General features: G+C 40.3%; 1 pseudogene; it reads right to left on the reverse strand.

Annotated features, from left to right (window-relative positions):
• Nucleotides 1-6,105: 6,105 nt before the first annotated feature.
• LOC149493243 (uncharacterized) lies at nucleotides 6,106-26,220 on the reverse strand (annotated as a pseudogene).
• Between the last annotated feature and the right edge of the window lie 217 nt (nucleotides 26,221-26,437).

Raw genomic sequence — 26,437 nt, forward strand, 5'->3', positions numbered from 1 at the left:
AATGGTTGGCCAATATAGTCCCGGTGTTGAAGAAAGATGGGAGAATAAGGGTTTGTGTTGATTACAGGGACCTAAACAAAGCCTCGCCCAAGGATGACTTTCCACTTCCACACATAGATGTTTTGATCGACAGTGCTGCCGGAATGGGATGTTATTCCATCATGGACGGATTCTCCGGATACAATCAAATACTGATGGCCTTAGTGGACAAGCACAAGACTGCCTTCACCACGGACTTCGGAACTTTTTGCTACAAAGTGATGCCGTTTGGATTGAAGAACGCCGGGGCAACATACCAAAGAATGGCTACAACATTATTTCATGATATGATCCATAAAGGGTTAGAAGTATATGTAGATGACATGGTAATCATGACAAGAACACAGGAAGAACACGCAGAGATGCTGGAGAAGTTCTTTGCACGGGTCAAGCAGTATAACTTGAGACTCAATCCCAAGAAGTGCGTATTTGGAGTAATGAAAGGGAAATTGTTAGGTTTTGTTGTAGGACCTAACGGGATTGAGGTCGACCCCGACAAAATAAAAGCCGTTCAGGATATGGAACCGCCAAGAACAGAACGTCAGGTGAGGAGCTTCTTGGGCAAAATTCAGTACATTAGCAGGTTTATTTCAAGACTATCCATTACTTGTGCTCCAATTTTTAAGCTACTGAGGAAGAATCAGCCAGTTAAATGGAATGAGGACTGCTAGAAAGCCTTTGAACACATAAAGAAGTATCTGATGAATCCACCAGTACTGAGTCCACCTAGACCAGGAGAACCTCTGATCCTGTATTTATCTATAGAGGATGTAGGAGTGGGGGCAATGTTGGTTCAGCCGGACGCTGTTGGAGTAGAAAAGGCCATCTACTACATTAGCAAGAAGCTACTGCCTATCGAAGAGAAGTACAACATGGTAGAGAAAACATGTATGACAGTAGTATGGTCAATAAAGAAGTTGAGGCCGTACTTTGATTCCTTCAGGGTCACTTTTGTCTCCAAAATTGATCCTATGAAGTATCTGCAGAAAACGCCTACTCTAGAAGGACGGCTGTCTAAGTGGTTAATCCAGATGTCTAGTGTGGATGCAGAATTTGTAACGAAGAAAACGGTCAAGGGTCGGGCTGTGGCAGAGTTCCTGGCAGAAAACCCTGTAACAGATGAAGAATCATGGGAATTGGAGTTTCCGGATGAACACTTGCTGAGTGTTGAAACAGGAGTTTGGAAGTTATACTTCGATGGATCGGCCAACAGAAATGGATCCGGAGCTGGTATTGTTATAGAAGCACCTAATGGCGAGGTCACAACCATGTGCAAAAGATTGTTGTTTCCGGTCACTAATAACATGGCCGAGTATGAAGCGTACATCATGGGAATTGAAGCTCTCCTTGCATCCGGTGCTAAGGAAGTCGAGGTGATAGGGGATTCGTTATTGGTTATTGAACACGCCAATGAGAGATGGAAAGTAGAAGAAGAGAGATTGAAGCCCTATGTTGAATACTTGTTGAAGAAGGCAATACTTTTCGATAAGATCACTTTCACTCATATAGGAAGAACCTACAATAGAATTCCGGATGTCTTGGCAAGCTTAGCATCAGCTTGGCAAGATTTGAGTAAAGTGCCAAAAAAGCCATTCATCATAACCACAGCCAATATCCCGTGCTATCAAGAACATTTTGTGAACCAGGTGGAATCAGAGGAAGAACCTTGGTTTATGGATATTCTGCGGTATATGAGAGACGGAACCTTTTCCGATGATGCAACAAAAGAAGACCGTGCAGTTCTCAGAAACATGGCTCTGAATTATGTCCTGGCTGATGGTGAACTCTATCGAAGAGCTTGGGACGGGATGTTGTTAAGATGCGTGAGTAAAAAGGAAGGAGAAGACATAATGAAGAACGTCCATGAGGGAGTTTGTGGTACTCATTTGAGCAGCATGAGTTTAGCCAGAAAGATCATGAGGCAAGGTTACTTCTGGATGCAGATAGAAGGTGATTGCGTCACTTATGTGCGTCATTGCAAAGCCTGCCAATATCATGATAATAAAAGCCACTTACCTGCTGTTGAGCTCCATCCGACAGCTCCTTCTTGGCCTTTTTCTGCATGGGGCATAGATATCATCGGCAAAATCACGCCAGTAGCATCGAATGGCCATCAGTATATATTGGTTGCAGTGGACTACTTTTCTAGATGGATCGAGGCTCAATCTTACAAAACCTTAACCGCCAAACATGTGGCTAGATTCATTGAACAGAACATTTTCTGTCGCTATGGTGTTCCCCATCACATAGTTACAGATAATGGTTCTCATTTTCAGGCAGATGTCGGTCAATTGCTTTATAGATATAAGGTTGAGCATCACCATTCTTCTCCTTATCGCCCTCAGGCTAATGGTGCAGTAGAAGCTGCGAATAAGGAGATTAAAAGAATCATGTCTAAGATGTGCGAAAGATACAGAAGCTGGGCCGAGAAGCTTCCTTTCGCGCTCTGGGGGCATCGCACTACCTTCAAATCAGTAAATGGAGCTTCTCCTTTTGAACTTGTATATGGGATGGAGGCAGTGTTACCGATAGAACTCGAAAAGAAATCTCTCAGGGTTCTTGTAGAAGTTGGTCTGACCGAGGAAGAATGGGTTAAGAAAAGATATGAGGATTTGGCACTTTTAGATGGAAGAAGATTGAATGCTCGATTCCAGGATCAGATAAGAAAGAGAAGAATTGCTCGTTTCTACAACAAACGAGTCCATCCGAGGGCTTTAAAAAATGGAGATTTGGTGTTGATCAGATTGTTGGATCACGAAGCCCAGAATCATCCTGGTGGGAAATTCAAACCCAACTGGCACGGACCATTCAGAGTTCGAAAGTTACTAGCTAAAGGTGCCGCTGAATTAATCACCATGGAAGGGAAGCCTGTCAATCGGATTGTCAATCAGGATCAAATGAAGAGATTCTATATCTGAAATGATGATTTCGGTTTAAAAAAAAAAAAAAAAAAAGAGGGGGGGTAAGTCGAAAACCCGAAAGGGCGGCTTAGGCAAGAAATGGGCTCGCTAGGTTGAAAACCCGAAAGGGCGGCCTAGGCAAAAGTTAGAGCATAAAAAATAATAAATGATAATAAAGATTTTGGGATTAACGCGTGGTGCTTAGTTTAAATGTGAAATCTATGCCATGCGTTCGTGACAGATTTGTGATTAGTTGCTCAATGTCATCAACTTGACTTGAAGGAGAATAGATAAATGAATAGTTAGGATGAATGACCATTGTATTAAAATAAAAGTTCTTAACTTCTGTATAATGTTGAAAAGAAGTAAGATAGAAGTAAGATTAATAAAGGGTCTGAATTTCAAAATCTTTCTTCCTTCTGTTTCGGGGACATGGTTAAAGAATACAAGACCTTCCTCTCTGCTTATCTGATCAAGATGGACTAGTTCAAAAACATTCTGGCTGTTGGTCCTGCCTAAGTATTGAATTGTTTTAAAACATTGATCAGGAGAACGAACACCATCTTCTTAGTGATTTCCTTGGAAGGATCAATAAAACCATGAGTAAAACCTTAGTACTCATGTAGGTTCATGCATACACAAAGAAGTTGCATATACTGTTTTTGTTTGATCTGTGCAGGTAATAAAATAGTCACCCCATTCTTTTTGTTTCCTAGTGTAAAGCTTCTGTCTTTAAATAATGATTCATTTTTTTTATGAGCATTTCTTTATTAACCTAGGGGCAGGAGGCCCAAATGATTAACGCAACAAATAATTTCGAAAGAAAAGTTTTGTTGTCTTTTGTTGTCTTTGTATGCAGAAAGCAGAAATTAATAAAGGCAGAACCATCGGATTCATTAATTCAAAGAAAGGAGATACATTACTGGGAGCCCATGGCCCGGGAATACAAGGAACTAGAAAAAAAAAGAAAAGAAGACAGAGAAAGCAACAACAATATTTATTCCAGCAGGGGCCATCATCGGACGCCAATCTTTGCAGAATCTAGTATCATCATGGGGTAAAGAACCAGTTGGCATATGCGGGTGTCACGGTGTCCTGCACCGTTCCTTCATTTAAATACATAGTGTTTCGATTTTGCCAACGGTCAGCCAAATTGGTCAACAGATGAGGTGTTATCAGGCCACTCTCGAAGTTATGGGTTCTGGGCACACGCTGTATCACCCCATATTGACGGCTGATCCTGTCGGGAAAATAGGCCATGGAACGGTCTAGACTGGCATACAACACATAATTGAGGTTCATACTTCCGGTCGTGACCAGTCTAATCCTCCACCAAGGACAAGTCCACCGAATTGTAGGGTTATCTCCAAAATCAAAGCGTCTCCGAGACCGAGATTGAAAGATGGCAGGTCCATAGGTTGGAATTAAGCGAGCTGGGACCGGAGGAATCAGGCTTAATTTGTCCAGAGCCCATGCTTGCAATAGCAATGGACAACCGCGATGATGAACATTGAAATCGGAGATGTTAAGGGCAATATCCCTGACCCAACACATTGTCTCTCCCATGATCATCATGAAGACAGTATGATGGTACAATTGCATGTCACGAACAACGGTCAGAAGTCGAAAATCTCCAATTCCAGGTTGATGACTCTTCATGGCATACACATTCAACAACAAGAAGCAGCAAGCTCGAATCCAAGAGAGATCTAGATCAATGGACAAAACCCTGCTCAAGAAAGATTCCAAAGGAAGGCCTTGATCCACGTTTATACCATCAGGAAGGTAAATCGGACACAAGGCCGCAATTTCAGCTAGGACATACCTAGGACCTGGGGGTAAAGCCGGAGTTTCGTCTTGATCTGGATGATGATCCATCACGGCACACATCTCCTCGTAGGTCGGAGTTACTTCAGAGTCTTCAAACCGGAAAACCATGGTGCTAGGATTAAAATGAGTAACGAGCCAAGATAAGAAACCATAGTCAGGTTTTAAGTCTTTGAAATATTTCAGCCAGGCGAGTTGGTTCATGGGGGGAATTTGCCATAGATCTTCAGGAATGGATTGGACGAAAGACGAAACTTGATTTCTGAAAGCCATGGGAGAAAAATTATTTCAAATGCTATGGGATGAGGAAAGAATGAAGCATGGGATCCCTACTTATAGGAGGGGAAAGGCCCCACGAGGTTGAAATGATACTCATCACCAGCTGGATGGCATCCGCTTTCGGTGATGATAGGATGCGAATAGGCCCCACTGTATAGGAAATTAGCGTTGAAAGCATCCTAAGATATAACAAACGGACAACTGGCATCCAGGAGCCGAATAAAGCGGAACAAAGCAAATTTAAAATAAAAAAAATCAATCAATCAATTTGCAGTCGGTGTGCGGCTCGCCACACATGGGGCAAAATTACCAAATCTACCAAATTACCCTCAGGTAAGTATTCTCTCAACACCGCATCAGGAAAGGTATACCTGAAAATTCGCTAAAATTTCAAAAAAAAAACAAAAAAAAATAATAAAAAAAATGAAATGAAAATGATAATAAAGTTTTCAAGGTTTACTTAAAAGATAATATTTTTGGTCTCGGAACGGAATTCCAGACTGGGGGCAAAAATAAAATCTTTTGCCCTGATGCAAAATTTCAAATTTCAAAGTTCATGATTATTAATGCATGGGGGCATGTGATGCTCCAACATTTAACAAAGGCAAGATCTGTTTGTACACAGAAATTGCCCTTTTCTCTTGAAAAATTTTCAGGGCAACCGGTGATGATTTCTCGAAGTCATTTGGTCCCACCGAGCAGTGATGATGTATTGCGAAGCTGTTTGGGTTTTCTTTTCTCGATTAGGAATGATGTATTGCGAAGCTGATCGAGTCAATCCCTTTCCTGATTAGTGATGATGTATTGCGAAGCTGATCAGGACAATCTCAATGACTAACCGGTGATGATTTCACGAAGCCGTTTGGTCCCACCGAGCAGTGATGATGTATTGCGAAGCTGTTTGGGTTTTCTTTTCTCGATTAGTGATGATGTATTGCGAAGCTGATCGAGTCAATCCTTTTCCTGATTAGTGATGATGTATTGCGAAGCTGATCAGGCCAATTTCAATGAGGTTCTACCGAATAGTGATGGTGTTGTTGCGAAGCTAATTAGGCCAATTTCAACTCTCCCACCGAACAGTGATGGTGTATTGCGAAGCTATTTGGGTTCCCTTCCCAGTCAATGATGGTGTATTGCGAAGTTGACTAGGGCATACAAAATCCTTCGAGCCAATCAGACCGCGCTTCGGAGGTATCTTCAAAGCCAACCGACTGGAATCGACAAAGCCGATCAAACCGAGCTGAGTAGGTAGCCAGATGATTAACTCAACATCTTTCCAAGCCGATCAAACCGAGCTTTGAAGATGATTGCCAAACTGAAGGCGCGTCAATGGACCACTTTAACATTAATCGTTTATACAATTAATGATAAAGTGGGGGGGCAAACTGTTTACGCGTATTTTTTATGCCCCGCCTGATCCAATGAGGAAATGAGGACACAAGGATTAAGGGATTAATGCTATCTAGAAGCCTTCCAATCCAAGGGTAAAACACGCGTGTACTGTACACCTCGTGTACAGTACCGCATGTTAATATAATAATAAAAATAAAAATAATAAAATAATAAATAAATAAATAAAATCACGCGTGTAGGTACAGTACCCGCATGATTTTTTTTAATAATAAAAATAATAATAATAAAATAAAAAAATAAAATAAAAATAAAAAATAAAAAAAATAATCACGCGTGTACTGTACACCACCTCGTGTACAGTACCCGCATGATTTTTTTTTAATAATAAAAATAATAATAATAATAATAAAAAATATAAAATTAAAAAAAACAAAAAAAAAAATCAATCACGCGTGTACTGTACACCTCGTGTACAGTACCGCATGATTTTTTTTTAATAATAAAAATAATAATAATAATAAAAAATAAAAAAATAAAATAAAAAAAAAATCAATCACGCGTGTACTGTACACCTCGTGTACAGCACCCGCATGATTTTTTTTTTAATAATAAAAATAAAAATAAAAATAAAAAAAAGGGCGTGCTACACCCTATAAAACACCACCTTATTATACACACACGAGGTTGGACACCCGCCCGGACGCACACACACTACCTCTTCACCACACTTCTTCACTCTCTACACCCACTACTACACAATCGAAAAAAAATCCTAAAACTACTCTGTAGCTATATTTTCCTTCAAACACTCTTGTGAATTAATTTGAAGGAAAATTGCTATTAGATATTAATATTAGGTGAATCAAATCATAAAAAAAAATAAATATGAAGAAAACACATTTAAACCCTTGGACACAAAGCTTCTAGCAGATCCGATCCATTCATAATCCCTAATCTGAGGATCAGGTAATTCTCTTAATATTTTTGTATCTTTTACATATTTTCATATTTTTATATGTTCCTGTGATTTTAATAATTTAAGCTTCTTTAAATTATATTCTGTTAATATTTGGCTATTTTATATGTCCTTAAATTATATTTGAACAAGAAATTAAATAAAAAAAATATTCAAAAATAAATTCTGGACCAAAAAATATGCAGTGTTATTAATTCTTCAAAAAAAAAAAGATTCACTGTTCACACACTATTCACATACTATTCACGCACTGTTTAGACACTATTCACACACTATTCATACACTATTCACCCGATTTTCCAGAAATAAAAAATACAAAAATAACAAATTTTGCACGAAAATAAAGTTTAATTTCCTCAATAAATCAATTATGAACATATTGTAATTTAATTGAGCTTAAAATATTAAAAATGTGATTATATATATTTATTCGTGTGAATTTTATTATTTTTGGTTAAATGAAAAAATGAAATTAAACTAAAAACAAAAAAATTAAAATGTGCTTTAGATATTAAATAATAATTATGTATGGTTTATTTTTATTGGTTTATGGATTTAATTTTTGATTTGATTTATATATATTTAGATCCGGTTTGTTACCCGCCTTTAACCATAAGGCAAGAGCGGGTCTTCATTTATTTTATTTATTCTTCGGTTTGTTACCCGCCTTTAACCATAAGGCAAGAGCGGGTCTTTTATTTATTCCATTTAATATTTTTGATTCGGTTTGTCGCCCGCCTTGAACCATAAGGCAAGAACGGGTCTTTTTATTCATTTGGTTTAATTGCTTTAATTTGAATGATTGCTATGTGATAATTAGATTTGTTTGGGACGGTTAAATAATTTTCCAAATAGGAACTCGGTTCGATTTATTTTGGGTTGGATTTAAATAAATAAATAATTTGGCTTTTCTAACTAAAATAAATTAGAAATCATAGGTTAATAATAGAGGCCAGTTTTTCCCGGCGTCGGCTTCCAACGGGCCGGCGTACCCAATTCCCTTACCCAGAATCACATTGTTGCGCCTGACCAGTTTTTTAAAATAATTTGGCCTTAAAACAAAATTGGGTTTAAAAAGAAGTCATTTTTATAAAAATGGTCCCATTGCCTAAACAATGGGTGGCGACTCAAAATTGTTTATAAGACCGATTTATCGGCATCGCATCCAAATAAAAATATTTCATCAAAAAAAGAAGATGTTTTCGGGTCCTTCGGGGGGATTTCGGGCGAAAACACCCAGGTATCAGCAAATATTTCCAGCCCGGGCAGCATTTTCTTAGCTGTTGCGAAGTAGAATGGTTCCCGGAAGCCACAATAAGAAATTGTTTCTCCCGGTTTGCAGAAATGACCATTCAAAGTTAAAAGGTAAGGCCGCATCTGTATACTCTCCTTCTTTCCTCTCCTGGTCCTCTCAGCACGGTCTTCATCAGTGGGCTCATAACCTAGTCCAAAGGTCCCTTCATTCACCAGACACTCCCAAGCTTGCAGTGTGGGGTATGTCTTTCCGGACCTTGCCATAGTCATTCCCGGCAGATAGGACATCTTCAGCATTAAAGGAACCAGGCAGTTTATTTGCACCGTCCCGAAATCAAAGAGAATTCGAGAGTTTGCAGTTTTCCCTTCTATGAACTACACAGTGTCATACTGAAATCCCGAGAGGGGCAAATTGGCATTTTCAGGGTTGACCTCAAAGAGAGGCTGGCCCTTTGGCTTCTTGAGCTGGCTGTAATCATCCCCTTGAACCATTATAATTTTACCTTCGTAGGGGAATTTGACCTTTTGGTGCAAAGAGGAAGGTATTGCCTTGGTACGGTGTATCCATGGCCGTCCCAAAAGCAGGTTGAAACTGGTAGGCACATCAATTACTTGGAATGGGACCTCCATCACAGCTGGCCCAATTGCTAATTTTAACGTAGCAACCCCCAACACTTCCCTCTGGGTACTGTCATAGGCTTCGACTATCTAGTCTGATGGACTGATATCTGCTTCCTCCAACCCCAGACAGCTAGCTACCCTTAGTGGGCAGACATTCAATGCTGACCCATTGTCAATGAGAACCATGGGCACAGTCTTTTCTCTGGTCTGAACAGTAACATAGAGTGCATCATTGTGACCGCTTCCTTGCTTGGGCAAATCATCGTCGGAAAACCCGATGCTTTGCATCTTTGATGATTGGGTGAGGGTGGACACCAGCACTTCAGGGCTAACCTCCACCGATGTTTGAAGTTAACTCAAAGCCTTGTAAAGAGCTTGGCAATGAGGAAAGGATGATGCCAGAATTTCCCAGATTGACAACCTAGCTTGTGTCTTTTTTAGCTGCGAGAGTACCGGGTCTTCCTTCGGCTCAGCTGCCCTCTGGTAGGGGTTATTTTGGACTTTGTCCAGGACTAATGGTTCATACTGTCTCCCGCTCCTAGTTATTACATCGACCTCTTCAGATAAGTCATTCAGGTCCAGGACACAAATGTCATTGATTTCTAGGAATAGTTCGAAAGGATCGATCAATTCCTGGTCAGCAATAATAGCATTTACCCCATGATTTGGTAAGGGATTAGTGCTAATGTTTGGCTTATTCCTTGGAATAATTGAACCGTTGTCCACCAGGTCTAATACGACCCTAGCTAATTAACAAGTACTCTTGCAAATCAACAAGGAAATCTAGCGGAAAGCATGCAATCACGGAAGTACCCGTCAATCCCTTTAACCCCCAAGTACTCTTGAAGAGAGAAAAACAAGGAATTTAGAACAAGAATCAGAAACTTACCTTCAAGTACTCTTGAAAACAACTCTGAAATTCTTGGCGCAATTAATCTTGTAGAACTCACAAGCCTAATTACTAAGGAAAATATGGTGTTGTTCATGCAAAGATGAAGAACACGGTCTGTTCTTGAAAGAACAAAGAAACAAACGTTTGTATGATTAAAATTCAATAGTGGCTGTCGTGCAGCTCTTACATTAATATAAATAACCTAAGCTAACCCTAATTTAGCTATTAACTTAAGTTAGCCCAGGCCTAAACCTAATGTGTGTGAATACTCAAATTTTGACCTTGCTACAGTAAATTGAAACGTCCATTTTGGACAGTTTGGACAGTTCACCGAAAATATGTCAATATGGTACTTGAAACGTCCGGAATTTCACGAGGATCGCAGAACCGGTCCCGGAATGATTTTTGGAGGTCGAAAACTCCCAAAAAAGCTCCCGGAGCGAGACATGGTGGCCACCACCAGCTACGGCGGCGCCGGCCGCCGGACACGGCGGCTCCGGCCGCCGGACACGGCGGCAGCTGCCGCCCAGCATGGGCGGCATCTGCCGCCCCACCGCCTGGGCGGCAGCAGCCGCCGAGCCAGGCGGCACCTGCCGCCCTGGACCCGAAAATGGCCTATAAATAGACCATTTTCAGCCTATTTCTGACACCTCTGTCTGTGTTGACGGACGAATCCTTCTCCCTCTCACGCTCCTTGCGTTTTCTTTACCGCTTTTTGCATTTAATTTAATTTTTATTGCATTTTTATTGTGATATTTGGACATTAAAATTAAACAAATTAAAATTAATTAATATTTCCTAAGCGAGGAGCTTAATCTGGAGTTAAGAAGCGGTCGTCGATTAAATCAGGTATGTAAACAAAACTCTGCCTATTTAATTTTAGCACTTCATGCATATTTCTCTTCTACTCTTAATAATTCTACAATTGCATAAATGCATTCACGTCATTATTTTTGGTAAATAAACTGCCTTAATTAATTTGATTAAGCTTAAATGCCCGGTTAATCAATAATCGTGGTATTAAAGTTTAAATCCGACAATATTGGCTAAAGAGCCTAGTTAATTAATAACTATGGTTCGATTGCCTTTATTTCGAACAATCTCGCCTAAATGTCCAATTAATCAATAATTGTGGCTAACGGCCTCATTTAATCACGTTTTTTGGCAACAAAATTGCCTACATTTAATCAATCAATTTTGGCAACTAATTGCCTACGGTCTAATCGATTTTTAGCAAACAAATTGCTTATAAATGAGATTAACCATTTTTTAGCGACAAATCGCTTAAAATCAATCTTTTGGCAAAATGCCTTTAAAATCAACCATTTTTGGCTCAAAGCCGTAAAATCGACATTTTTGGCAAAATGCCTTAAAACAACACATTTTGGCCAAAGGCCCTAAAATCAACAATTTTGGCGACAATCGCCTAAATTACACATTTTAGCAAACGAATTGCTTAAATCAACACTTTTTGGCCAAAGGCCTTAAAATCAATCATTTTGGCGACAATCGCCCAATCGACACTTTTGGCAAAACAGATTGCCTAAATCGATATATTTTGGCCAAAGGCCTTAAAATCAATCTTTTAAGCGACAAATCGCTTAAATGAACCATTTTGGCACAAATGCCTTAAAATCAACAATTTTGAGCGACAAATCGTTTAAATGAACCATTTTGGCACAAATGCCTCAAAATCAACAATTTTGGCGACAAATCGCTTAAATGAATCATTTTTGGCTAAATGCCTTAAACCAACACTTTTGGCGATGAAACGCCTAATCGAATCAATCGATCCTTTGGCAAAATGCCTAAACAAAATGCACGAAGCATACACACACTCATGCACAAAGCATACAAAATCATGCACAAAGCATACACACAAGATGCACAAAGCATAAACAAAAATGCACGAAGCATACACACAATCATGCATAAAGCACACACACAAAAATGCACAAAGCATACACAAAATCATGCACAAAGCATACACACAAAATGCACAAAGCATACACAAAATCATGCACAAAGCATACACACTCATGCATAAAGCATACCCATTCAAAGCCCTTCAAAGAAGGCCTATCGAACTACGTTGACTTTGATCTTCCATTCAAACGGAAGTACGTAGGCACGTTCGGGATTTCACCCCGGGTGGCAAGTCGAAATCACTTAAACATTTCATTAATCCATCATTCACCTTGCAAAGCATTCACTCTTTTTGGTTAGTTTATCAGCATGACATAGTCTCGGGATCCACCTCGGGTTCGTAGACCATGCTTTAAACATTGGGTTAATTAATCTAGTAATTAGGTTAATTAAAATCGGAGTCATTTAGGATTTTTTCCTAGTTTACCCTGAAATAATTAAACAAGGTGGCGACTCACACACTCACGTGCATTTCTTTCTTTTGTCATATGCATCACATGCCTATGCTTTTGGGAAAGGGGTTCACAGTTTGGCGACTCTGCTGGGGAAAATTAATTATGTAATCATTTTGCATAAAGTGGACTACAATTGTTGTGAAAACTAACCGGCCTTTCTTTAAGGTATTATTTTATTATGCTTTGTTTTGCAGGGTGACCTAATATGAATCAAGTGTTCTTTCCTTAAGAATACTTGATATGGAAATTCGGACTTAATTAATGTGATTAAGACATTAAAACTTGTTGATTTATTTGCACGATTGAGAATCTTTTTCTCCATTGCATAAAAAATGAACTTCAAATGAATTTCTTCTCTTTCTGTTCAAACTTCTGAGTCTGGATAGCAAGTAGCGCTGATCGGCAGGTCTCTTTGATTATGTCGACGGACAGCCAAAGCGTCCTCCCTGTTACCGCAAACCGTCCCTAATCCTTTTGGGGATGGCCCATGAGTATGCGTACCGTTGGACCCATGCGAAACTCCTTGTTTCACATGTGGTTAGGTATATCCATACTCAAGGTTCAAGGGTCCTTTATAAGCCTATTCTCTATTTGCGTCATAGCCTATAGAACCTATCCATTGGGACTGTATGCACCCAATAATGTGAAGCATATCATGAATAGATTATGTTGTGATGTTGTGCGCATTCACGCATTCATCCCATACTTCACAAATAAAAAAAAAAAAACATTCCATTTCAAAGCGGGAAAATCACATTTTGGTCTCTGAGACTTGAAAAATTACATTTTGGTCCCTGAGACCTGGAAAATTACAATTTGGCCACAGAGGCCCAAAAATTTCAAATTTGGCCCATAAGGCCCAAAAATTCCCAATTTGGCCACAAAGGCCTAAAAATTCACATTTTGGCCACAAAGGCCCAAAAATTCACATTTTGGCCACAAAGGCCCAAAAATTCACATTTTGGCCATGAAGGCCCAAAAATTCCCAATTTGGCCCCAAAGGCCCAAAAAATTCACAATTTGGCCTAAGGCCCAAAAAATTCACAATTTGGCCACTAAGGCCCAAACATTCACAATTTGGCCACAGAGGCCCGAAAATTCACAATTTGGCCACTAAGGCCCAGAAACTCACATTTTGGCCTCTAAGGCCCAAAAAATCTCGATTTGGCCCTAAAGGCCCGAAAATTCCCATTTGGCCCATAAGGCCCAAAAATTCACGATTTGGCCACTAAGGCCCAAAAACTCACATGTTGGCCCATAAGGCCCAAAAATTCACAATTTGGCCACTAAGGCCCAAAAACTCACATGTTGGCCTCAAAGGCCCAAAAATTCACATTTTGGCCCCTAAGGCCTAAAAAAAAAATTTTCTTGAGAACTTAGGGCCTTTCGAAAAGTCGAGGTATCCAGCCCTAAACATTCTACCTTACATATCATATCCCGTTGGGTCCTATCCTAGGTGTCCTAGCATACCAACATTACCCTACCTCACAGTATCTCACATACCCTATGCAAACACCTTATATAGGATAGTCTACTCATTTTGACTATGTCCTTTCACAGGTACCCCTCCAAGGACCACCCGTACCCAGCCACACCTACAGTGCTATCACCAACCCCACCAACTTCAACTGCACCAATGGCATCCCTTATTGACATCAAAAACCTCATGGAACAAATGGAAGCCAGAATGGAGGCTAGAATGAATGAAGCATTGGCTGCCCAGAGGACTGCACTAATAGCTGAACTAGGTATGGGTAATGGAAATGGGGCTTCCGCTGGGGGAAGTGGACCTGCTACCTCCAATCAGGGACTTGGTATTGAACCGACAAACCCTACCCTTAACCTGGATGACATACCCTCTGGAACTGCTTCTGAGCTGGAAGCTCAGAAAATGAGAGAGAAACTAGAACTCCTGGAAAGGTCTATTACTGCCCTTAAGACACACAAAGAAGTGGTGGACATGGACTCCTTGTCCTTGTTCCCCAAAGCAAGATTACCTACAAAATTCAAGATGCCCAACATGGATAAGTTTGACGGAACCACTTGTCCCAAAACGCACCTGAAAATGTATGTGGGTGCCCTCAACCCCTTTGGCCTGAACAACGAGCTCCTTGCTCAGTTGTTTCAGCAATCTTTGACTGGTGCTGCATTAAGATGGTTTGTAAGCTTGGATCATTCCAAAATGAAGAATTGGGAGGACATATGCAATGCTTTCAACATGCAGTACCATTATAATATCGAAGTGGATGTTACCCGGAGGGAGCTAGAAACCACTAAACAAAAGAACAATGAGCCCTTCTCCTCATTCCTTTCGAGGTGAAGAGCCAAAGCTGCTCAAATGATCAACCGACCCTCTGAACAGGAACAAGTTGACATAATAATCAAGAATTTACTGCCTGTCTACCAGTCACAGCTTCAAACACAGTACTTGCCTACGTTCCAATCGCTCATTGCGACTGCAACTAAGGTGGAAGACTTAATCCAGTTGGGTCAGCTCAAAGAAGGCTCATACAAGAAGCAGAATCATGCTGGGTTCAGTGAGACAAATGAAATAGCCAGTATAATCCCCACGAATCCTTTACGTGTTGGGAATTTGGGAAACAATCAGCCAAGGAGGCAATATACTGATCTCGGCATGCCAATCCTTTTGGTATTCCGAGAAGCAATGAAAGCAAATTTACTGAAGCCCTTAGAAGCAAGGCTATTACCAAACCCCCTGCCCCGGAATTTCAAAGCCAATGAATATTGTGAGTACCATCAAGGACATGGGCATAAGACCGAATCATGCTGGACTTTGAAAAACCGTCTACAAGACCTGGTTGACAATGGGTCTATCATCCCCAAGAGCAAGCTGAATAACAACCAATCCCTTGCCTAACCATGGGATTAATGCAAAAAAAAAATTGCTGAACAAGAATCGTTCGATCCTTTCGAACTTTTCTTAGAAATGAATGAAGTTTGTGTCTGAGAAGGTTGAGATCAAACCTCCAAAAGAACAAAAGAATTGTTCAAGACCAACAACAACATGTCTGATTGATTGAAGCATCAAGAAGAACAAAGTCACTACAGTCAATCCGATCCTAGTCCATCATAGTCCACCTAGAGTCTATCTTTTAGGGCCTAGTTTCTTTTTTCTTTTCATTTTCATTTCCATTCAAGTTTTCATTCAATTCAAATTTGTAAATCTAAGTGTCTTTTGTACACAAATTTTGTCTTATCAATAAAAGGGATCAGTTTACGTTCCAATCATGTTTATACTCTCTCTCTATCTTTTCCTGTGAAAGCACAAAAAAAAAAAATAAAATAATGAAAAAAAAATGATGATAAAAAAAAAGATAATAAAAATTGGCAAAGAAAAATGCATTCATCCATTCATTTGCTCTGCATCAATCAAAGCTGGGGGCATCTTAAGAAGCACCATCAAAGGGGAAGTTTTGAAGGGTAATCATGGAAAGGATCCAGCAAAGGGTACGCAAGACTTCAAACAGTACCGAGACAAAGCCGATTGAAGGGGTTAGGGCCAGAATGGTTTCTCCGAAAACCCAAGGATGGAAGATGCTCCGATAGAGAGGTGTCTGAATTTTGAGCTTAAAAGCAACAGAATAAAGAAGTTATGCTTGGAATTGGGTTGGGTCTGCACGAAGTCGCAATGCTATCCATACACTACTCAAGTCATCTCAGAATCAAGTTGCCTCGAAATTCTTTATGGAGAGGCTGGTTCTAAGTAAGCAAAAGGAAAAACGAGACAAAAGGAACCCCTGGTCAAAAGGAAGCAAACAAAGCAAAAAGAAAAAAATGGGTCAAAAGGAACTTCTGCACAAAAGAAAGAAATCAAAGCTACAGGAAATCAAGTTGTCAAAAACGAGTCAACTGCAAGTTCTCCGTTAAATTCAAGCCCATCAAGGGTAGATGACAAATCATTTCAGCCATAAGGACAAAGACCAAGCGGCTGCTCACATTTTTGAAAAAGCAAGTTAAAAGAAGCAGTCATTTCCACAAATTGGATGACAACAAACGCCTTGACAATCAAGTGCCAAGCATGGCACAAGTACAAGTGTCCTTATAAACAAGGGTCATTTCTCAAAACAAGGAAAAGGAAGAGTCTCCTCAAAATTCCTTATGGAGAGGAGAACCATTGAGGAAATAAGTTTCAAATTCAAAGGAAGATAAAGTTCAAGAAAAGGAATCAAATTAACCTCAAGAATTCAAACATGGCAAAGCCACAAACTCAAAGCATAAAAGCTTCTTCAACACTCAAGCCACTCAAGTTACCACCACAATGTGGGTATTCAAAACTCTTTGTGATGAATACAAGTCATATTTCAGTCAACCAGTGGTAAAACCGCTACAACAACAAAGCCAGATTCGCCTAGAGTCATCACTATCATGCGAGCTCGAGTCAATAAGTTGATTCAACATCATCAAAGTCAGGAATGAATCCCGTAAAGACATCAAGTCGGGAAGGAATCCCGCAAAGACATCAAGCCGGGAAGGTAACCCGCGAAGAAATCAAGTCAGAAATGAATTCTGCATCAACATCAAATCGGGAAGGAATCCCGCAAAGACATCAAGTCGGGAAGGAATCCCGCAAAGACATCCGGTCGGGAAGGAATCCCGCAAAGACATCAAGCCAGAAATGAATTCTGCATCAACATCAAGTCGGGAAGGAATCCCGCAAAGACATCAAGCCGGGAAGGAATCCCGCAAAGAAATCAAGTCAGAAATGAATTCTGCATCCACATCCAGCCGGGAAGGAATCCCGCAAAGACATCAAGCCGGGAAGGAATCCCGCGAAGAAATCAAGTCAGAAATGAATTCTGCATCAACAATCAGATCGGAAATGAATTCCACAATCAGCATCAAGTCGGAATTAAATTTTGCCCCAACAGCAAGTCATTCCGCACCAAGACGGAAAGGAATTACGCACTCACATCAAGTCGGAAATGAATTCCGCACCAGCCGAGCACGAAGTTCGCATCCCTGAAGGAACTACGAAAGACCTGATTCTCCCCATCCCCCGAAGAGTTCTTGGAGATAGGTAGGCAGCCACAAAGGCGCGGTCACAAACATAAGTTTGCATCATAAAAAGCATTTTCTCTTTGCCAATATAAAAAATATATAAATATATATATATATATATATATAAAAAAGCGAAGAAAAATAAAATAAAATAAAAGCTGGAGTTGAAAACCCGAAAGGGCGGCTTCAGGCAAGAATTGAGCCCGCTAGGCTGAAAACCCGAAAGGGCGGTCTAGGCAAAAGTTAGGGCAAAGAGCCTGCTAGAGTCGAAAACCCGAAAGGGTGGCTACTAGGTAAAAAAAAAAAAAAAAAACAAAAAGTGCTTTCATGAATTCTTTTAGAGAGTCCATTTTTGTAGGATGAACACTAAGTTCCTTCGAGTCAAAATTCACTACAAGAAAAATTTGAGTCTCTAAATCGAGTCTCTAAAATCAAGTCTCCATCACCAGTGGTCATTCCACAAGGAGTAACAAAAAATTGAGTCATTCTCAAAAGTTCATTTTGAAAGCGTCACTCTTTGAGTCATTCCTCGAAAAAAAAAAAAAAATGTCAATCCCCGGGGTTTCCAAAACAACCCTAAAAATGTCAAACATAATCGTTGAGAGGTAATTCTTTAATACCTCATCTCCACTCGGACCATCGTTTCTTCGATCCTTTCAGACGAGCGATGTCATCAACATTGTCTGTTTCCTCGAGTCATATAAGTGACTTTGTTCTCTTTGATTCCTCAATCGATTGGACAAGTACAACACCAATGTTTTGAAGTATTCCATGGTCAGCACCATTCTGGGGGCAAGAAGTGATAAGAACCTTCACCATTCTCCCATCACAGAAGTAATCACGGAATTTCTAGTCTTTCATTAAGAAGAAATTCTATTTCAGCTAATAAAGGCATCAAACAGGGGGCGAAATCCTCCAGGTCGGATTCAGGGGCAAGTGTTAACATACACAACCCAGGGTGAAACCCAACTATCATCGACCTCTTTTTACATAAAACCTAGGGTGAAACCCTAACCAATAGCCAACCATTCTTCATCCAAAACCAAGCCATTTGATCATTTCGACTTTAGGTGGACCCTTGGTTCTCAAAGAAAAAAAAAAAAAAAACACAAAAATAAAACAAATCTCTTTTCGAGCCCTCTAAGAGGCAAAACATCTTTTCAAGTCCTCTAAGAGGCAAAATTTCTTTTTAACTCCTCAAAGAGGCTAAAACATCTTTAAGTTGCAAATATAATTCCATGCATTTGATAATTTCATAAAAAATAATAATAATAATAATAATAATAAAATAAAAATCACATTCGGCCGCAGAGGCCCAACAATCACAATCAGGCCACAGAAGCCCAAAATTCACATTTCAGGCCCCAGAGGCCCGAAAAATCACAATCAGGCCCCAGAGGCCCGAAAAATCACAATCCAGGCCACAGAGGCCCGAAAAATCACATTCAGGCCACAGAGGCCCGAAAAATCACATTCGGCCGCAGAGGCCTAAAAATTCACAATTCGGCCTAAGGCCCGAAATTCAAAACTCGGCCTAGGGTCCGAAAATTCACAACTCAGCCTAAGGCCCCACAATCCCAATTTGGCCTAAGGTCCGAGTTTCGCCTTCAAAATTTGCTCCTTCAGACGGCCACTGGCTCTCATAAATCATTTTTATGATAGCCAGTGGGGGGCAACTGTGAATACTCAAATTTTGACCTTGCTACAGTAAATTGAAACGTCCATTTTGGACAGTTTGGACAGTTCACCGAAAATATGTCAATATGGTACTTGAAACGTCCGGAATTTCACGAGGATCGCAGAACCGGTCCCGGAATGATTTTTGGAGGTCGGAAACTCCCAAAAAAGCTCCCGGAGCGAGACATGGTGGCCACCACCAGCTACGGCGGCGCCGGCCGCCGGACACGGCGGCTCCGGCAGCCGGACACGGCGGCAGCTGCCGCCCAGCATGGGCGGCACCTGCCGCCCCACCGACTGGGCGGCACCTGCCGCCCAGCATGGGCGGCACCTGCAGCCCAGCCTCTTGGGCGGCAGCTGCCCCCGAGCCAGGCGGCACCTGCCGCCCTGGACCCGAAAATGGCCTATAAATAGACCATTTTCAGCCTATTTCTGACACCTCTGTCTGTGTTGACGGACGAATCCTTCTCCCTCTCACGCTCCTTGCGTTTTCTTTACCGCTTTTTGCATTTAATTTAATTTTTATTGCATTTTTATTGTGATATTTGGACATTAAAATTAAACAAATTAAAATTAATTAATATTTCCTAAGCGAGGAGCTTAATCTGGAGTTAAGAAGCGGTCGTCGATTAAATCAGGTATGTAAACAAAACTCTGCCTATTTAATTTTAGCACTTCATGCATATTTCTCTTCTACTCTTAATAATTCTACAATTGCATAAATGCATTCACGTCATTATTTTTGGTAAATAAACTGCCTTAATTAATTTGATTAAGCTTAAATGCCCGGTTAATCAATAATCGTGGTATTAAAGTTTAAATCCGACAATATTGGCTAAAGAGCCTAGTTAATTAATAACTATGGTTCGATTGCCTTTATTTCGAACAATCTCGCCTAAATGTCCAATTAATCAATAATTGTGGCTAACGGCCTCATTTAATCACGTTTTTTGGCAACAAAATTGCCTACATTTAATCAATCAATTTTGGCAACTAATTGCCTACGGTCTAATCGATTTTTAGCAAACAAATTGCTTATAAATGAGATTAACCATTTTTTAGCGACAAATCGCTTAAAATCAATCTTTTGGCAAAATGCCTTTAAAATCAACCATTTTTGGCTCAAAGCCGTAAAATCGACATTTTTGGCAAAATGCCTTAAAACAACACATTTTGGCCAAAGGCCCTAAAATCAACAATTTTGGCGACAATCGCCTAAATTACACATTTTAGCAAACGAATTGCTTAAATCAACACTTTTTGGCCAAAGGCCTTAAAATCAATCATTTTGGCGACAATCGCCCAATCGACACTTTTGGCAAAACAGATTGCCTAAATCGATATATTTTGGCCAAAGGCCTTAAAATCAATCTTTTAAGCGACAAATCGCTTAAATGAACCATTTTGGCACAAATGCCTTAAAATCAACAATTTTGAGCGACAAATCGTTTAAATGAACCATTTTGGCACAAATGCCTCAAAATCAACAATTTTGGCGACAAATCGCTTAAATGAATCATTTTTGGCTAAATGCCTTAAACTAACACTTTTGGCGATGAAACGCCTAATCGAATCAATCGATCCTTTGGCAAAATGCCTAAACAAAATGCACGAAGCATACACACACTCATGCACAAAGCATACAAAATCATGCACAAAGCATACACACAAGATGCACAAAGCATAAACAAAAATGCACGAAGCATACACACAATCATGCATAAAGCACACACACAAAAATGCACAAAGCATACACAAAATCATGCACAAAGCATACACACAAAATGCACAAAGCATACACAAAATCATGCACAAAGCATACACACTCATGCATAAAGCATACCCATTCAAAGCCCTTCAAAGAAGGCCTATCGAACTACGTTGACTTTGATCTTCCATTCAAACGGAAGTACGTAGGCACGTTCGGGATTTCACCCCGGGTGGCAAGTCGAAATCACTTAAACATTTCATTAATTCATCATTCACCTTGCAAAGCATTCACCCTTTTTGGTTAGTTTATCAGCATGACATAGTCTCGGGATCCACCTCGGGTTCGTAGACCATGCTTTAAACATTGGGTTAATTAATCTAGTAATTAGGTTAATTAAAATCGGAGTCATTTAGGGTTTTTTCCTAGTTTACCCTGAAATAATTAAACAAGGTGGCGACTCACACACTCACGTGCATTTCTTTCTTTTGTCATATGCATCACATGCCTATGCTTTTGGGAAAGGGGTTCACAATGTGGCCCAAATGGGCTTAATTAAATACAAGTCCAAACTAATTAATTAAAACAAGCATGACTTAAACATTAGCTAATCTAGGGTTGGCCCAACTCTGGAAAATAAGCCCAACCAACCTTACACTAATTAATTAAGTCCACTAAAGAATTTAAACAAAAACAGGACAAATGGGCCAGAGGCCTTACACAACCCATACTTAAGCTTATAATAAAATAACATCCTCCATAATTTGCCTAAGTATAGAACCATGTAGAATGCATCAATGGGCAGCCTCTTTGCACGCCTCAAGCACCATAACAAGCTTTGGCATTTCTTCAAGTTCAATCTCACATCTTGCATAATTATGATCTTGAAGCTCTAATGTGATTTGTTCTTGAGCAAATGCATTCAAGGCTGCTCGTAGCTTGGTTGCACGAGCTCTTATGATTGGTCCCATAGGTAGAGCTAAAGGATCCTTCACCTTGCTTCCTTGATCCGTATCATTCCCTCCCTCCTCAAAAAGATTTGTCGTCAAATCTGAATCATAATCAAATGGAGAAAGGTCAGAAACATTAAAGGTAGCAGACATGCCATACTCACCTGGTAGATCAATCTTATAGGCATTGTCATTTATCCTCTCCAACACTTGAAAAGGCCCATCACCTCGGGTAGCAAGCTTTCCCTTCCTTTGGTTTGGGAATCTTTCCTTCCTCATGTGCACCCAAACCCAATCTCCAGGTTGAAATACCACACGCCTCCTTCCCTTGTTGGCACGGTCGGCATAACTTTTGTTCTTCATGTCTATATGAGCCCTGGCTTTAGCATGTATCTCCCTGACCAATTCAGCCTTCTTTTCACCATCTAAGTTAGCAATTTCACTCAAAGGCAAAGGAGATAAATCAAGTACAGTCAAAGGATTAAAACCATACACAAGCTCAAATGGACTATAACCACTAGAAGAATGTATAGACCTATTATAAGCAAATTCAATGAAAGGCAAACAATCCTCCCAGGTTTTCAGATTCTTACCAACCACCGCTCTAAGCAAAGTACCAAGAGTTCTATTGACTACCTTAGTCTGGCCATCCGTTTGGGGATGACAAGTAGTAGAGTACAACAACTTCGTCCCAAGCTTGCTCCATAAAACACGCCAAAAATGAGAAAGGAACTTGGCATCACGGTCTGAGACTATGGTGCGTGGCACCCCATGCAATCTCACAACCTCCCTGAAAAACAACTCAGCAATATGGACAGCATCATCACTCTTATGGCATGCAATGAAATGTGCCATCTTACTAAACCTATCCACAATAACAAAAATACTATCCCTACCACGCTTTGTTCTAGGCAATCCAAGCACAAAATCCATAGAAATATCAATCCAAGGCAAAGTAGGTACAGGTAAAGGCATATAAAGGCCATAAGGCATAGATTTAGACTTAGCTTGCTTACATGCAATGCACACACCACATAATTTCTCTACATCTCTACGCATTTGTGGCCAAAAGAAATATTCAGCAAGTATATCATATGTCTTAAGAATTCCAAAATGCCCCATAAGTCCCCCACAATGTGATTCTAACACAAGCAATTCACGCATAGAACATTTGGGTATACAAAGTTTTTTTCCCTTAAATAAAAACCCCTCATGCCTAAAGAACTTGTTAAAGGCCCCATGTTCACATGCACTCCAAATAAGAACGAAGTCATCATCATCAACATACAAGGATTTTATATGCTCAAATCCTAACAACTTAGCATTAAGAGTAGTAATTAAAGCATACCTCCTAGAAAGTGCATCAGCCACAATATTTTCTTTTCCTTGCTTGTATTTAATCACAAAAGGAAACTGTTCAATGAATTCAACCCACTTACCATGTCTCTTGTTCAACTTACCTTGTCCTTTAAGGTGCTTTAAAGACTCATGGTCAGTGTGTATGACAAATTCTTTGGGTAGAAGGTAATGTTACGATACCTCCAATGCTCTCACTAAAGCATACAGCTCCTTGTCATAGGTTGAATAATTGAGCTGTGCCCCATTGAGTTTCTCACTGAAATAGGCAATAGGCTTTCGTTCCTGCATCAACACTGCACCAATACCTACACCAGAGGCGTCACACTCAATCTCAAATGTTTTATCAAAGTCAGGTAAAACTAAAATAGGAGCAGAACAAAGAATGGATTTTAGAGTATCAAATGCCCTTTGTTGCGCTTCCCCCCATTTGAACCCAACTTCTTTCTTTACCACCTCTGTGAGTGGGGCTGCTATCGTAGAGAAGTCCTTTACAAACCTCCGGTAGAAGCTTGCCAAGCCATGGAAACTCCTCGCCTCAGATATAGATTTAGGAGTTGGCCATTCCCGAATTGCTTTAACCTTCTCCTCATCAACTTCAATCCCCTGTGCACTCACAACAAAACCAAGAAAAACAAGCCTATCTATGCAAAAAGTGCATTTCTGTAGCTTAGAATATAACTTTTCAGCTCTCAAAGTGATCAATACTAACCTGATATGCTCAATATGCTCATCAATATATTGGCTATAAATCAATATATCATCAAAATAAACCACAACAAATTTGCCTAGAAAAGCACGTAAAACATGGTTCATTAACCTCATGAAAGTACTAGGTGCATTAGTTAGACCAAAGGGCATAACCATCCACTCATATAAACCATATTTACTCATAAAGGCAGTTTTCCATTCATCACTTAACTTCATTCTAATTTGATGATATCCACTCATTAAGTCAATTTTAGAAAAGTACTTACTGCCATGCAGTTCATCTAGCATATCATCTAGCCTAGGAATTGGATGGCGATACTTAACTGTGATTTTATTGACAGCTCGGCAGTCAACACACATCCTCCAAGAACCGTCCTTCTTAGGCACAAGTAATACAGGAACTGCACATGGGCTCATACTCTCCCTCACAAATCCCTTAGACAACAGGTCATCAACTTGGCGCTACAACTCCTTAGTCTCCATGGGGTTGCTCCTATATGCTGGCCTGTTAGGAATTGTAGCTCCAGGCACAAAGTCAATTTGATGCTCAATGCCTCTTAGGGGTGGCAGTCCGCTAGGCATTTCATCAAGAAACACATCAGAAAATTCCTGCAACAAAGAAACAAAACTAGAAGGCAATGAAGAAGTGTCAATGTTAGTCAAATTAAGCAAAGTTTCCTTAAACCGAATCATTAAGATTGGTCTACCCTCACTAACACTACTGCGAATCTCTCTCTCTCTTACATACATGTTTTGTTTCTTTCTTCCCTCTCTTGTTGTTTCACTCACCAATGGGCCATTCAATTGTTTCTTTTCACTGTTAGCCTCTTTTTCCCCTTTTTCTTTATATTTATTTTCTCCCTCCCCCTGAATACAATTCTGCCCCTCACTTTCTAATATCCTCTTTTGGTCCATATAGACCTCTGGTGGTGTCAAAGGAGCTAGAACCACATGTTTACCCAAATAAGTAAGGGAGAACCGGTTGGTGTACCCATCATGCTGGACTCGCCTATCAAATTGCCATGGGCGGCCTAGAAGAATATGCCCAGCTAGCATAGGTACTACATCACAAGTGACCTCATCCTTGTACCATCCAATGGAGAATGGCACCTTCACTTGCTTGTTTACTCTTACAGAACCCATATCATTTAGCCATTGAAGCTTATATGGCCTTGGGTGCTGTACACATGTCAAACCCAATTTCTGCACCATGCTCAAACTAGCTACATTAGTGCAACTTCCACTATCAATAATCAAAAGACATACCTTGTCAAGTACCAAGCATCTAGTATGGAAAATGTTCTCTCTTTGTTCTAAGCTCTCCTCTTGAACTTGCATGTTGAGAACTCGCCTGGTAACTAGTAACTGTCCCATCTCAGGTTGTAAGACTTCTTCATCAACCTCATCATCATCATTACAGTCTTCAAGTGGTGGCATTGGGTTTTCTTCATCCTCAGATTCAGAATAGGTGTATCCATCTCGAATCACTATTACCCTCTTGTTAGGGCATTGAGAAGATATATGGCCCTTCCCAAGACACTTGAAACATTTGATGTCTCTACTAGGAGTATTGGAACTTGATCCCTTTGAATTAGTTGGAGCATTGGGCGTGAATGCCTTAGATATTGAATCTGCCCCCTTTTGTGTAGAGCTTTGAAATTCCTTTTTCTCCTCCCTTTTGGGCCATCTAGCACCCCAAGAGTTGTTGTTGTTGTTGGCAGCCCTATATGATGTGGTGCTCTTCCCTTTTCTCTACTTCTCTAACTTCATAGCCATATTCAGCATCTCCTCCATGGAATCATACCTGTACATTTCTAGTGCATCAGCTATGTCCTTATTAAGGCCACCTAGGAATCTAGCCATAGTCACCTCCTCATTCTCTTCGATGTGTGCTCTAGCCATGCACATCTCCATATCTTTATGGTAGTCTTCTACTGATTTGGCTCCTTGGACGAGTCTATGAAGCTTCTGATGCAACTCCCTGAAATAATGCTCAGGAAGAAAACGTTTTCTCATTACCTCCTTCATATCCTCCCAATTGTGGATAGGTCGTCTTCCCACTTTTCTTCGATTCTGATTAAGTTGATCCCACCAAAACAGTGCATAATCTTGGAATTCTAAGGCTGCAATCTTCACCTTTTTCTCCTCAGTATACCTGTTGCATTCAAAGATCATCTCAACCTTCCTCTCCCATTCCAAGTATTCGTCTGCATTGTTTCGGCCTTTGAAGGGTGGCACCTTGAGTTTGATGTTACCCAAGTTACCATCTAATGGCATATCAACCTCTTCTTCATCCTCCCCAAAGTAGGTTTCATTTCTGTAAACACGGCCTCTACCAATCCCTCTTCCTCTTCCTCTGTTATTTCTACCTCCTCTTGCCCACGGGGGCTCTCTATGCCATTCATCATTCTCTTCTTCATACTCTTCATGCCAAGGTTGTCTAGAGTGCTCTTTGGAAGTAGTTGCACCCCTCCTTGTGGCATTAGGATCATGT

This window comes from Jatropha curcas, chromosome 10 (genome assembly GCF_041381405.1).
Source record: "Jatropha curcas cultivar XTBG-Jc1 chromosome 10, XTBG_Jcur_1.0, whole genome shotgun sequence".
Taxonomy (NCBI): domain Eukaryota; kingdom Viridiplantae; phylum Streptophyta; class Magnoliopsida; order Malpighiales; family Euphorbiaceae; genus Jatropha; species Jatropha curcas.